The following is an 11469-nucleotide window of genomic DNA, read 5'->3' as shown; positions in this document are numbered from 1 at the left end:
AACTACTCAAAAAATAAAAAATATTATACAAACCCATTTGTATGAAAATAGCCATGTGGCAGGGTGGATCAGGCCATGGGGGCCCCTGCTGATGGCCTCACTGCCCTGCCACATCCTGCCTCAGAAAAAAACTGTGGAAAGGGTCCTCCAAGCTTCCTAGAGTGGCTTTGTGGGAGATAGCCAATCAGAAAAGAGCTGCAAGGAGCAACCAGTAAGAGCCTAGCTGGCCTATATAAAAGGAGTTGCAGGGCCAGCATGAGATCAATACCTTGCTAGAACTGGAGGAATGTGAAGGATGGGCCTGGCTGAGGGAGCCACAGGTCCTCAGACAGCAGTGCTGGCAGAGATGGAAGGGAGCAAGAAGGAGCTCTGGGCTGGTGGCAGGAACTCAACCAGGACAAGGCCCTGAGGTAAGGGTGAAGAATGTGCTAGGACTGTGGGGAAGTGGTCCAGGAAATCATAGCAGCAATGTGCTTGGTTAAATAAACATGGCAGATGGCTGCTATCTTTAGGTGTCCTGGGCTTGGACCTGGAGTAGAGGGTGGGCTAGGTCCTGTCCTTCCAGCCTCTGGGAAAGTGTCCTGAATTTGGATGCACCCCAGAAATAGAATTGAACTTTTAGTGCCCTAGCAGGACAGCTGGGGCTTGAAAGGGCCAGAGCGGGAAGGACTCCAGGGAGGGAGTACTGGAGTATTGCTCAATAACAGGGCTGAGACTATTTTAAAGCCTGCCAGACTAATTAGGGCCTGAGCCCTGGGAGGCCTACAGGGAAAGAGGCCAAATGAGGGGTACTGGGCTAGGCCCCTGGTCAGACTCTTTCCTTAGAAAGGGTTTTTATTTCACATACAGTGTGTGGCTCAACTGGAGGTCTGAGTCACTGAAGACCCACCACAAACAGACAGTGCATGTAGGCACACACTCTGACGGGGGCACTCATGAGAGGTGAGTGTTTCCTGATTACAGGTTATAATATATTTATAGAGCATATAGAATTTATATTCCTTAAAACATTTATAGTCTATAGGAGTCCCTTGGAGGAAATTAGTTAGTTGAAACTTTGGGAAATTTGTTCACTTAAAAAAAAAAGTCTGGATATGGGTCAAAACCAAGCCCTCAAATTGAAACACTCCTTTGGGGACACATGGATCCCAATTGAGATTCAAGCTAATTTCTGGCTTATTCATTATCTAGTTTCACAAAGTGCTATCTAATGTCTTGTTATGACACAGGAATTAAACACCCTAGGTTTGCTATTGTTGGAACTACTTGGGGAATTTTATTGTCACTTGTTGCTATTATTCAAGAGTCTAGCAATTTAAGACTTCCACCCATCAAGCATTGGTTAGTAAAAGGAACTACTGACTGTTTGTTGGCTTTGTCTTATACAATGCCACTTCCCCAACACAAAATCTATTCCCAAGGAAAACTGCACCAATGTTATCTAGCACTGTACTACTTAAAGTTCATATAGTTAAAAATCTGTGCTGTGTTCATATTTAATTACACAATAAGGCAAAAGGCCTGACTGTTACACCCCTTACCTCAGGGCAAAATAGGGATGGCTCACCTGAACAAAACAGATGAATCAGGCTCAATTTTTTTTAAAATTACAATTGGCATCTAAGCCCCTGAACCTCTGGAGACTAGGGGCAGATCTACCCTACAAATAACCATACCCCTAACCAGTGTCTATGCTGGTGCAAAAAACGCTGTGTAGATTCAGCTATTCCAGCAACACAGCCTTGAGCATGCTCTGTCATACAGAGGAGGTGGTTTAACTACATCTGCAAAATAACTCGTTTTGCCAGTACGTGTTGTCTTCGCTAGAGGGCTTTGGCTATCTGGCTATACTGGAATAGCTGTACCAGCAAAACCTTTGAAGTGTAGACTATTCCTAGTGCTCATATCTCACTTCAGACAAGAGTGAAGCTCTTCTGGTTGGCCTAGATCTTGTCCTCGGTCAACATTTTTCTGTCACAGAACTACCCCACAATTTGGCACAATTGTCAGTCTCTTCCTGTTTTTGGACTGGGACTTTAATACAGTGGAGTGTGGGAATGCTTACACAACACAAGCCTGCTACAACTTTGTCCAGTACCCATTTAACTTTTTAAGATTTAATTGTTCCTAAATGGAAGGCTTTTCACAACCAGTCATTTAGCAGAGAAGTAAAATGCACAGTAAAATTGGATTATTCAGTTACCTTCAGTTACCTTCAGAACAATGTTAAATGTATAATCAAAATACATAGACTAACACCTTAATTCCACTACCTGCCAACACTTCAGTCTCAAGAGGCATGTTATTCTGAACCAGAGTCACAAGCTCCAGCTGGCAATCTGATACTGAGGGGCCAATACTTTTTTTTATCCAACACCTGGTGGCAAGCATTCTTGGAGTAGATTTTCAGCTTTCCTTTTACAAAAAGGAGTAAAAAGTGGACAGTCACCCTTTGTCCACAACTTCATTAGACAATGGGGAGAAGCAGGTGAAGAGAAATAATACTTCTCAAACTCAGGTCAACTAACCTCTTCCACTCTTGGCCTTTCTGTGCCTGTCTTACATTATAAATTCCTTAGGAAATCAACTGTGTAATGTCCTCACTTAACACAATGACAATATGCTGCAAATTTTAGTTTTGATAGCGTGCTTCAAAGGGATCATTTTGTAACTTTGTTTGGTCCAAGTTTAGGCCTAACAATGTTATAAATGCATTGAAGGGGTATGCATTTAAAGCCCAGTTTAGTCCTGTCTATAAATTCAAGCCATGTTGTAAGATGGCAGCAGTACTGTTATAGTTAAACAGTACCATTTAGCACAGATGGTTCATAAGAATGCATGAAGATATTTCTTGGGGCCCATCCACTCTAATGTCTTTGTAACCAGTTTAGGGCATACTCATCTGACCCAAATTACAACAAGCACAATTTTGTTCATATGGCAGGCTTTTCCACAGCAGTCATATAACACACCTAATCAGGTAGCGCACAGGGACTGACCTAGGATCTCTGGATTTGAAGGGATGTACCTCTGCCTGAGCTCAACAAGCTGGTCCATTAGCACAGAGCCAGTAGCAAACTCAAACTTCTCTGTGGCCTAGCTACAAGAGAAGGACAAAAAGCTACACTAATAGTGTAGATTACATGTGCACAAACCAATTTTGTAAGACTATAGCCCATGGGGGAATGTTATACATCCCCTTTGTGCCCAATTCAGAGGATAGGAGTAATTAAAAGCCCCTAACTATAGAACTTTAGCTCTATCTGGAGCAGCTCATGCTTTTAGTCCTGGTTCCATGCCTGTGTGTCAGCCAAGAGGATATCCATCACATGGCCACAATTACATAGCTGCTGAATTATGTTTCTATCAGTGCATTGAGGAAAAAATCTGGGTAGCTGTGCCCTATTGCCTCAAAGATCCAGTCTGCCTGGAGGACATGTCCGCAAAGCAACATCAATATCCTATGGTTCAATGGATTCCAGGAAGACCTGCTGCACCTGAGAGCTGGGAGGAAAGAGGACTAGGCAAACTGGTTACACAAAAATGAGGGGGTCCAGTTTGTACAGCAAATTATCAGTATTATGAACTAGTTTCAGGAAGATAATCCTATTCTAGTCCAGGACTCTAGAAAGGCATATCATGTAGCTACCATGGTCAGTAACAGAGTATTCACCATGGTTGCATGTGACTCCAAACATATTACAAGCTTAGTAGTACAGATAGAACCTAAGTAGTTAAGACATAAATTGCATTTGGAGCTAGACTAACTTTATTATCTGTCCTGAATAAAGGGCAGGGTGTAGCTGCTCTGCTACAGGAGTGGACCTCTGAACAAACCATGACTTCTCTGGGGAAGGAGTAAGCTAATTCAATTATTTTTGTAGAGCCCTTGGTTCCTCCCTAGATGCCTAAGTAGCAAAGGGTGGGTGTAAAGCCAACTCCATGCTTCCTCTCCAGCTATCTATTTGCAGCAGGTTGTCATACCAGTAGCCATAGTGCTCCCCAGAGTGACAATTTGACCAGGCTTAAGCAGGAGATTGAGAAGGGCCCTATACCATTTTGCTCCCGAGAAGCCTAGTAAAGGCTGTGACCAATGTTCCCTCTAATTTTTGACAGGCCATGTGAGCAAAATTTTGTGCTTCTGTGCAAATTTTTATGCATGTGGTGGTTTCTCCTTTGCACAGGGTTTAGGATCTGTGTGCATGCGCACAGCTTAGAAGGAACAGTGGCTGTGACTACATAACCTTTGGTGCGCAGTTACACTGCTCACTAAAATAGTAAAAGCAATTCCAAAGAATTTTGTTTCATTCTGAAGCTGCTATGGCCACAGATTTGTATTTCCTCAGCACACTTGTTTTGCCAGACAGCTTAATTAAAGGAGTGTTCAAAACTCACCAATGTTAGAACTTGGGGGAGGCAAAATATTTGCTTTGTGAGTTCACAGGTAGAATCCTTCACACAAAGATGTAGCCCTTTGCCCATCTTTCTTTACATGTGACATTTCTTCTCCTCCCACCCCCATGCTTTCACTTTCTCATCAGGTGGGAAAGTTACTGTTGGACAGAACCTAGAGGAAACAAAATACATAAAATTCTGAGGCCACGACACCTACACTCTACCTTGCTCATTCTGTACATCTCTGGGCACAGCTACACTGCAGCCCTAAGCTGACCAATGGTAGGGTGAGTTACAGCCACTACAGTAAGTGATGTCCACACTACCCTTCCTCCTCCTGTCAGTGGTGTGCATCCTCACCAGGAGCACTTCCACTGATTGAAGAGGGGCAGTGTGGGGGGCTGAGAGCTCATCTGCCCCCTGGCTTTCACCTCTCCTGCCAACAGCACTGTCCACACCAGCATTTTTGTTGGCAAAACTTATGTTGGTTGGGGAGCTTGGGGGGGGTGTCTTTACAGTAAAAAAGTGTCAGGGAAGTGCTAGTATAGATCAAGGGTTCTAAAACTGGGAATCGTGGAGTTGAAATCGTGTGGGGGTCATGAGTACATGCCACCCAGCTAGCTAGCAAGTCTGCTGTGAAAAGTGATAAACAAATATAATTGTTAAATGTAAAAAAAAAAAAAAGCTTGTTTAATTTTATAAACAGAGGCTTGCTGTGTGAAAGCAGTTGCAAGTACAAAGTCTGAGAACCACTTGTGTAGACAAAGGTAGTGTCAGCAGTACTTCCAAGCTTTTCTGGAAGCAAGGTTTTTATAAAGAAAGCAGACAGGTGTGCAAAGAATCAAGCAAGGGAATGGAAGCAGAAGTGGAATGGTGGGAAATGGTGTCTCTACTTTTGTAGACTGACATGAGTCATGTCTTCCTAGTCCCCTATAATGCAGAACACTAGGAGAGGGTAAACATCAGGGATGCACAGGACCAGCAATTATATGCATATCTGCCTCTTTTTGCAACCCCCCCCCATTTCCTTTCACTGGCTAGCTCCCACTCTTACACACATCCCAGATATACTGAAGCCTGACAGAAACCCACCTATTTTTTTTTTCAATCTTACCTTTAGGGAGGTGGGGTTTCTTGCAATTTAAAAAAAAAATCACTATTTAAGTTAATGGCCTGATTGTCACAGGTGCTAGGATTCTGCAGCTCCCATGGTCATTGGTGGGATCTGAGGGCAGTCAGGACTTCTGTAAATCAGGCCATAAATGTGTAGTGAAGGTACCTAATCTTATCAGGTTTGTTTTTTCTCAGTGTAATGTGTTGCTGGAGTTGAACAGCAGCAGACAGATTATGTAATATGATTTATGGTATTTTATATAAGTATGGAGAGCATGCAAGTTTAAAGCTATAGCATATAGCAAGAAGCATATCCGGTTTAGTGGATTTTTTTTAAATGTGTTGAGACCTGTGGTCTTAATCTGGCAAGTGGATCTGATTAGGCTGAGCAATATGGAAGCTAATGGAACTTTGGCAGAGCCTGTGCTCTCCAAATGTAGATAAGGGACTCTTAGACTATATTGAAAGTTAATCCCTTGAATAGGAAATAGAATTTTTGCCTTTTTGTATACAGCTATCTTCCCCTTTACATGAATATCTTTGCAAATTTCAGGGAGCTGAGTTAAGTTCAGTGGGCAGTAGAGGAAGACTTGCACAATAGCAGTAAGATTAGCGCTCATAGTTCATTTCCAGACTAAAACATTTGGGCTTTAAGTTGGACGGGGTTGGGGGGGAATGGATGGGGGTTGTTAACTGGAGTTCCATGGGTTACTTTCAATCTTCTTCAAAATAGCTTTGTGCTCAAGAATTTTTCTGGGCTTGAAAATAGTTCTCAGCATTTCAAAACCATGAAATAGTTATAAGGTGCTAGCTCAGGCTGTATCCATACAATCTTGTGTGATCAGCCTGTTTAGATTAAAAAAATCTCTGGAGTGTAACATTAGATCACTACTTGGCTAGGGGACCTTTCTAGACAACAGTCAACTCAAAGTAATGTTGACCAGTCAGCATTTGGCACTCTTCCTGCTGCTCCAAATCATCTGGCTTGGAATTAAGGGAGGTAGAGTACAGATAAAGATAAGCCCTGGGTCATGTGTGTTTTTGGTTTTGTTTTTTTTTTCCTGAGGGCAAGTGTTAACTGATAGTGAGGGCAAGCCTCACGTTTAGAAGTTGCATATCACCTGTATCACTCTCCCTGAAGTGTCTATTGGATAACATTGTAAGGAGCTGACTTGCATGTGCTGTTTGCTAGAGTGAAAACTTCACTATACAGGATAATTCCTGTACTACATTCTCCTCTAGCTAAAGTGAGGGGGGCTTGAGTTCCAGATCAGGAAGATCTCAGTTGTATCCCCACTGCTGCCAGGAAGTTCCTAGTAAGGGTCTGCTGCAGCAGCAATAGGATTTCTAGAAACTTAATGGCTAAGATTTGCAGTATATTTTACTTCCTGTTCGTGTCATGTAACTGGTATCGAACTGAGGAGAAAGACATCCATGATACACGAGGAGATTCTTCTGTAGTTAAAGCACTGTGGTATCCTTAAGCTGAAAGAGAAGTTAATTAGTTAAAGTCCAGCAGCTGACAACTATAGTTAACCTTAAACATAAGGGTTTTTCCCATGCAAGATAACTAGCTAGTCAGAAACCAAAGCTTTTTCTGAAGTTTTACTTTGAAAATTACACCATTTTTCATTGACTTAATGTCATGGTTCCATTTTTTTGGTGTTTTCAGTATTCCCTTCTCCTGCACTAGAAAAAGGGGGTGGGGAGAGATGACAGGGAAGAGGCAGCAGCTAAAGAAATTTGTTAAAATGCCTCTTAGTTTTACAACTCAAAGCAGTGTTGCGTTTGTTCTCTTCCCTGCCTTTTTCAGTTTCCAAAAACCAAACTGTCAGCTCAGATTGATTTAAAACTTTGCTTCAAAATTTCCTGGTGAGAAAACTGACATTGTCCCTTGGATACTTTCCAATTAAAAATGTTATGGAAAAAATTGAGCAGCTCTAGCTCCAAGTTCTATGTTCCTTTGATATCTGGGATAATGAACTCTGCACTTTAGACTTGGCACACAAATGAGCTGATTGTATGTGGATTTTTTTAAAGTAGCTGGACCTGTATTTTTTTTAAACCTTTATATACCTAACAGCTGTGTCTACCATGGCCATGTTATAATTCAAGTAGGAACCACATCTCAATTTTCTATTTGTGCACAAGTCTCATGTGGGAGCTATTGTTACATTGGGTGTGGATTTGCTTCCATTACATGAACTTGCAGTGAACTATTACAATTCACAAAACAAGAATTTCCTAAAAGACTGACAATAAGGCTTTCATTCTGAAGAGCTGCAGTCTCATACTTGCATTTCTACAGATGAACTTGGTTATGTAGATTTTACTTTTTCATAACCTAAATACTGTAAAGCCTGGAAGGAAGGGATTATACATTCAAATACCTTTTGTTTCTTTCCCAGAAAGGGTCTACCTCTACACAGACTATTTTGCTCTATTAAGAACAGAGTATGCTCACCAGAAACTTGAGTTTTATTTTCAAGGACACTTTCTTCACCTGCTCAGATGAAAGATATGGACTACCACAGTGGCTTTCAAAGTTTGGGTCATGACCCAGTCCTGAGTCAGAGAATGCAAGGCATTAGGTAGCCTTGTTCGGCACCCAGGGACCTGGTGGCTAGCCAGTAAAAACTAGTAGTCCTTACCTGTTCTGACACCACGCTATGCCCTGGAAGCAGCCAGCAGGTCCAGCTCGTAGGCAGGTGGGCCACAGAGCTCTGCGTGCTGCCCAAACACCAGCTTTGCACTCCCACTGGCCAGTTCCCGGAGCTGGGGGCAGGGAAGAGAGCAGGCAGGGAGTGCCTGCAGGTGAGAGCCAGATAGAGCTGCTTGTTCACCTCTACCCAGGAGGTAGAGCCGCCGGCTACTTCCATGGCACAGTGTAGTCTGCAGTGTCAGGATGGGGGAAGCCTGCCTCTGCACCCCAGCTGTGCTGCTGACCAGGAGCCACTGGAGGCAAGCCTATATCCCAAACCCAGAGCCCTGACCCCCTTCTGCACTCATCTCCAGTCCCACCTGAGCCTGCACCCACAGCCCTGACCTTCCTGCACCCCAACCCTCTGCCCCAGCCCTGAGCCCCCTCCCATGTCCCAAACCCCTCATCCCCAGCTCTGCTGGGTTGTTGGCATCAATTTTCTTCAACGGGGTCACCAGAAGAAAAGTTTGAAAACCACTGGATTAAAGTCACTTTCACAATTGACAATCTAAAGTGTCTTCCCATCATAAAAGGTTAGACTACACTAAGTGCAAGTACAGGCAAATGTAATAGGGGCTGAGGTGTTTAGACACTGGAGTGTGTTTACTGACAAAAAGCAGTATTAGGCAAAACTTCATTTTGAGAAGTGTCAAGCTCCATCTTCAACTACAGAATCACCTGAAAACTTTTACCATGTTATCCAAAATGACAGCACTTCCACTATTACAGCACCATCTCTTGCAACACTAGAGGCAGCACTACAGTGTCCACATGTGAGCTTGTTTAATTTGAAATTATAGCCTGTGGCTGAAAACCTAGAAATCACTTCACAGATGCACAGTATGACATAAGTGAAACTTCTGAAGGCCATGGCAAATTGTGATTAATGAACATCACAGATGGCAGCAGACTGACAGTAACAAAGATTGGAAAGCTCTGCTGGGGAGGAGGGGGGGTGAATTATGTAATACAACAATCTATTCTATACCACTTAAGCACCAGACTTACAAGCCAACTTTATATTGCAATTGCCCCCTGCTTTGTTTAAGTTAGCCTTCCCTGGCAACTGCTGTGACAAGAGCATCAACCTTCTATGTCTCTGTGGGAAGAGGAAACCTGTTTTGTTTGCCTAAAGAAAAATTGGAATCAAAGTAAAACAGTATATTCCTAAAAACAGGGGACAGCTGTGAAGGTTACAAAGCAGTTTACCACACATCATTCACTGAAAGTTGTTTCTAGAATCTGCACATCACACTTCACTATTGGCTGGTCAGGCAGCCTGTCATAAAGATGAAAAAGCAGTCTGATTCATCTGACAACACTGTTCTGTATGTTATCTGCTAAAATCTTTCACAGAGGGGAAAAAACAAACATTTAAGTACTCCATCAAAATACTTACCACTTTTGCTTAATATGAAGTGGTTCCAGCTGCACAGATCTAGGCCAGATTTAATATGAAAAGCTTAGACAGCTGTTCTCCAATTATATATCCCCAACCCTCTTTAAAAAAGACCTAATTTCTCCTCCTTAGCATAAATTATTCTAGCAGCTCCTGACTCAGGCAGTGAAGAAACTAGCAAAAGAATGCAGCACTTGGTGAAACTGCTTTTTTGTAATATCCACATGCATCTGAAAGAGGAACCATGAGGTGTAAGACACATTTTTGCCATTTTGATCCAACAACATACACCACATCATTTACCTATTCTTCAGTGACCAACATGGCAATATTTTTATTTGACTCCAGCTAAAATAAGGCCTAAAGTATATCCCCTCCATCAATCCCAACTGGTAGTTTTGTAGGAGGAGGGAGAAGGCGGAGTGTTGGCTCAAAACTCTGATCATGGGTACCTGCAGCTTAAAAAGAGAGGGCAGGGGAGGGACAGTTGCATTCCATTTCCTCAGTATCCATATATCCTGAAAGAGAACAAATTTAGTAAGTGCCTCAAAGTTACCCAAGAAATCTGTTTTGTACAAAGACTTCTCACCATACCCAGTCCCTCCCACTGTAGCACTCACACTATGGCAAAAAGACAAGATAAAACTACCAGTTGCTACTATGAAGGCCTGTCTTGAACAGATGTTTGATGTACTGTATCTACTTCCAAGGGCAGCCCCAGTGTTCTGCCCCCGCCCCACCCTACCCTTTTTTTTTTTTAAAAGCACTTTAACACCACTTTACATGGCTTGGTATGCCAACCCAAGAAGGGATTATGAGTAATTTACAGGAGACCTCTGCAACTGCCTCCTGCACCCCCACCTGCGGTGAGAAATCCTAGAGATCACCTGCATCCCTGATGGCCTCTTCGGCCACCAAGAACAAGCTGAAAGCAGGACCCAAAACAGCTACTATCCCTTCCAGGAATTTGACAATCACAAGTCATCACCGGAGTCCAAGTGCAGACAGGGCCTCCTTCCTGCATGGTAAAAAAACAAAGAACACCCTGGACCCCTACCAGATGCTATGAACCCTGCCTTTGATGGGGGGAAATGAGCACCATCCACCCTTAAGCCTGCAACAGGGGGCCTAATATTACAGGAAGCTGTGCTTGAAGCAGCAAGTCTCACCAATTACCACCCAACATCTAACTTCCCTTTCCTAAGCAAGCTAAATAAAGAAGTCTCCCAACAATGTTCAACTGCAACCACCTCCTGGATGAGGGAAAGGTGAATCCAGTCGAGTCTGAGAGAAGGCTGGGAGGAAAAGGGAAAGTCTTCAGGGAACTGATCGCACGCACAGGGGGGGAGGCTCTGGCCTCAGATGACGTTGTCCATTGCCTTGGTGTCTTCAGGGACTCCGCAGTGCTACTAAATGCCCGGACAGGGACAACAGCTACTTCCATGGACGAAGGGCAGGAATATTGCACCATCTCCTGCGGGACACAGGCCTAGCCACGCATCTGTGAACCCCAAGCTCGATTAGTGCCACTCATCCCACGCCAGCGAAGCCGCGCGCCCCGAGGAAGCGGCGCAGCACCGAACGCAGCCGCCCGGAGCCACCGCTTGCCACGCGCCCCCTGGAAAAGCCCCTCTCCTCCGCAGCCCCGCGAGCACGGCCACGCGGGCGAGGCCCGACAGAGCCCCTCCCGGCCTCGCAGCGACCCCCGCCGCAACCCGGCCGTTACGGCTCTTCCCGCTGGGCCCGCAGACGCCCAGGCCGGGCCCCTCCAGCGCTCCGCGTCGGGCTGCTGGGAGCCCGCGGACGCCACCCTCCCAGCCCAGCGGGGGCAGCCCTGGAGCGAGGCGCTGGGGCTGGGAGG

At 44.4% G+C, this 11469-nt stretch overlaps 1 protein-coding gene and 1 long non-coding RNA gene across 4 annotated transcripts in view; one reads left to right on the top strand and one right to left on the bottom strand.

Moving 5' to 3' along the window:
- Positions 1 to 291: 291 nt before the first annotated feature.
- Positions 292 to 11469, top strand: part of RAB30 (RAB30, member RAS oncogene family) — an 85057-nt gene continuing 73879 nt past the window's right edge. The window contains exon 1 of the mRNA XM_043504100.1: positions 292 to 410. The gene's annotated coding sequence lies outside the window, so the exon portion shown is untranslated. The remainder of the gene's footprint in view (positions 411 to 11469) is intronic.
- On the bottom strand, positions 5970 to 11381 carry LOC119849961. 3 transcript variants are annotated; one of them, XR_006277559.1, is made up of 4 exons: positions 10859 to 11381; positions 9218 to 10126; positions 7803 to 8073; positions 5970 to 6993 (listed from the first exon to the last, which is right to left on the bottom strand). It is a non-coding gene; the product is annotated as an uncharacterized LOC119849961 (long non-coding RNA). The 3 variants fall into 3 exon arrangements; XR_006277558.1 differs by lacking the exon at positions 5970 to 6993 and having other exon boundaries at positions 7101 to 8073; XR_006277557.1 differs by lacking the exons at positions 5970 to 6993; positions 7803 to 8073 and having other exon boundaries at positions 9170 to 9488; positions 9609 to 10126.

Source organism: Dermochelys coriacea, chromosome 1 (genome assembly GCF_009764565.3).
Source record: "Dermochelys coriacea isolate rDerCor1 chromosome 1, rDerCor1.pri.v4, whole genome shotgun sequence".
In the NCBI taxonomy this organism is placed as follows: Eukaryota; Metazoa; Chordata; order Testudines; family Dermochelyidae; genus Dermochelys; species Dermochelys coriacea.
The sequence above is the reverse complement of the archived record's forward strand: the minus strand, read 5'-3'. Positions and strand labels throughout refer to the sequence as shown.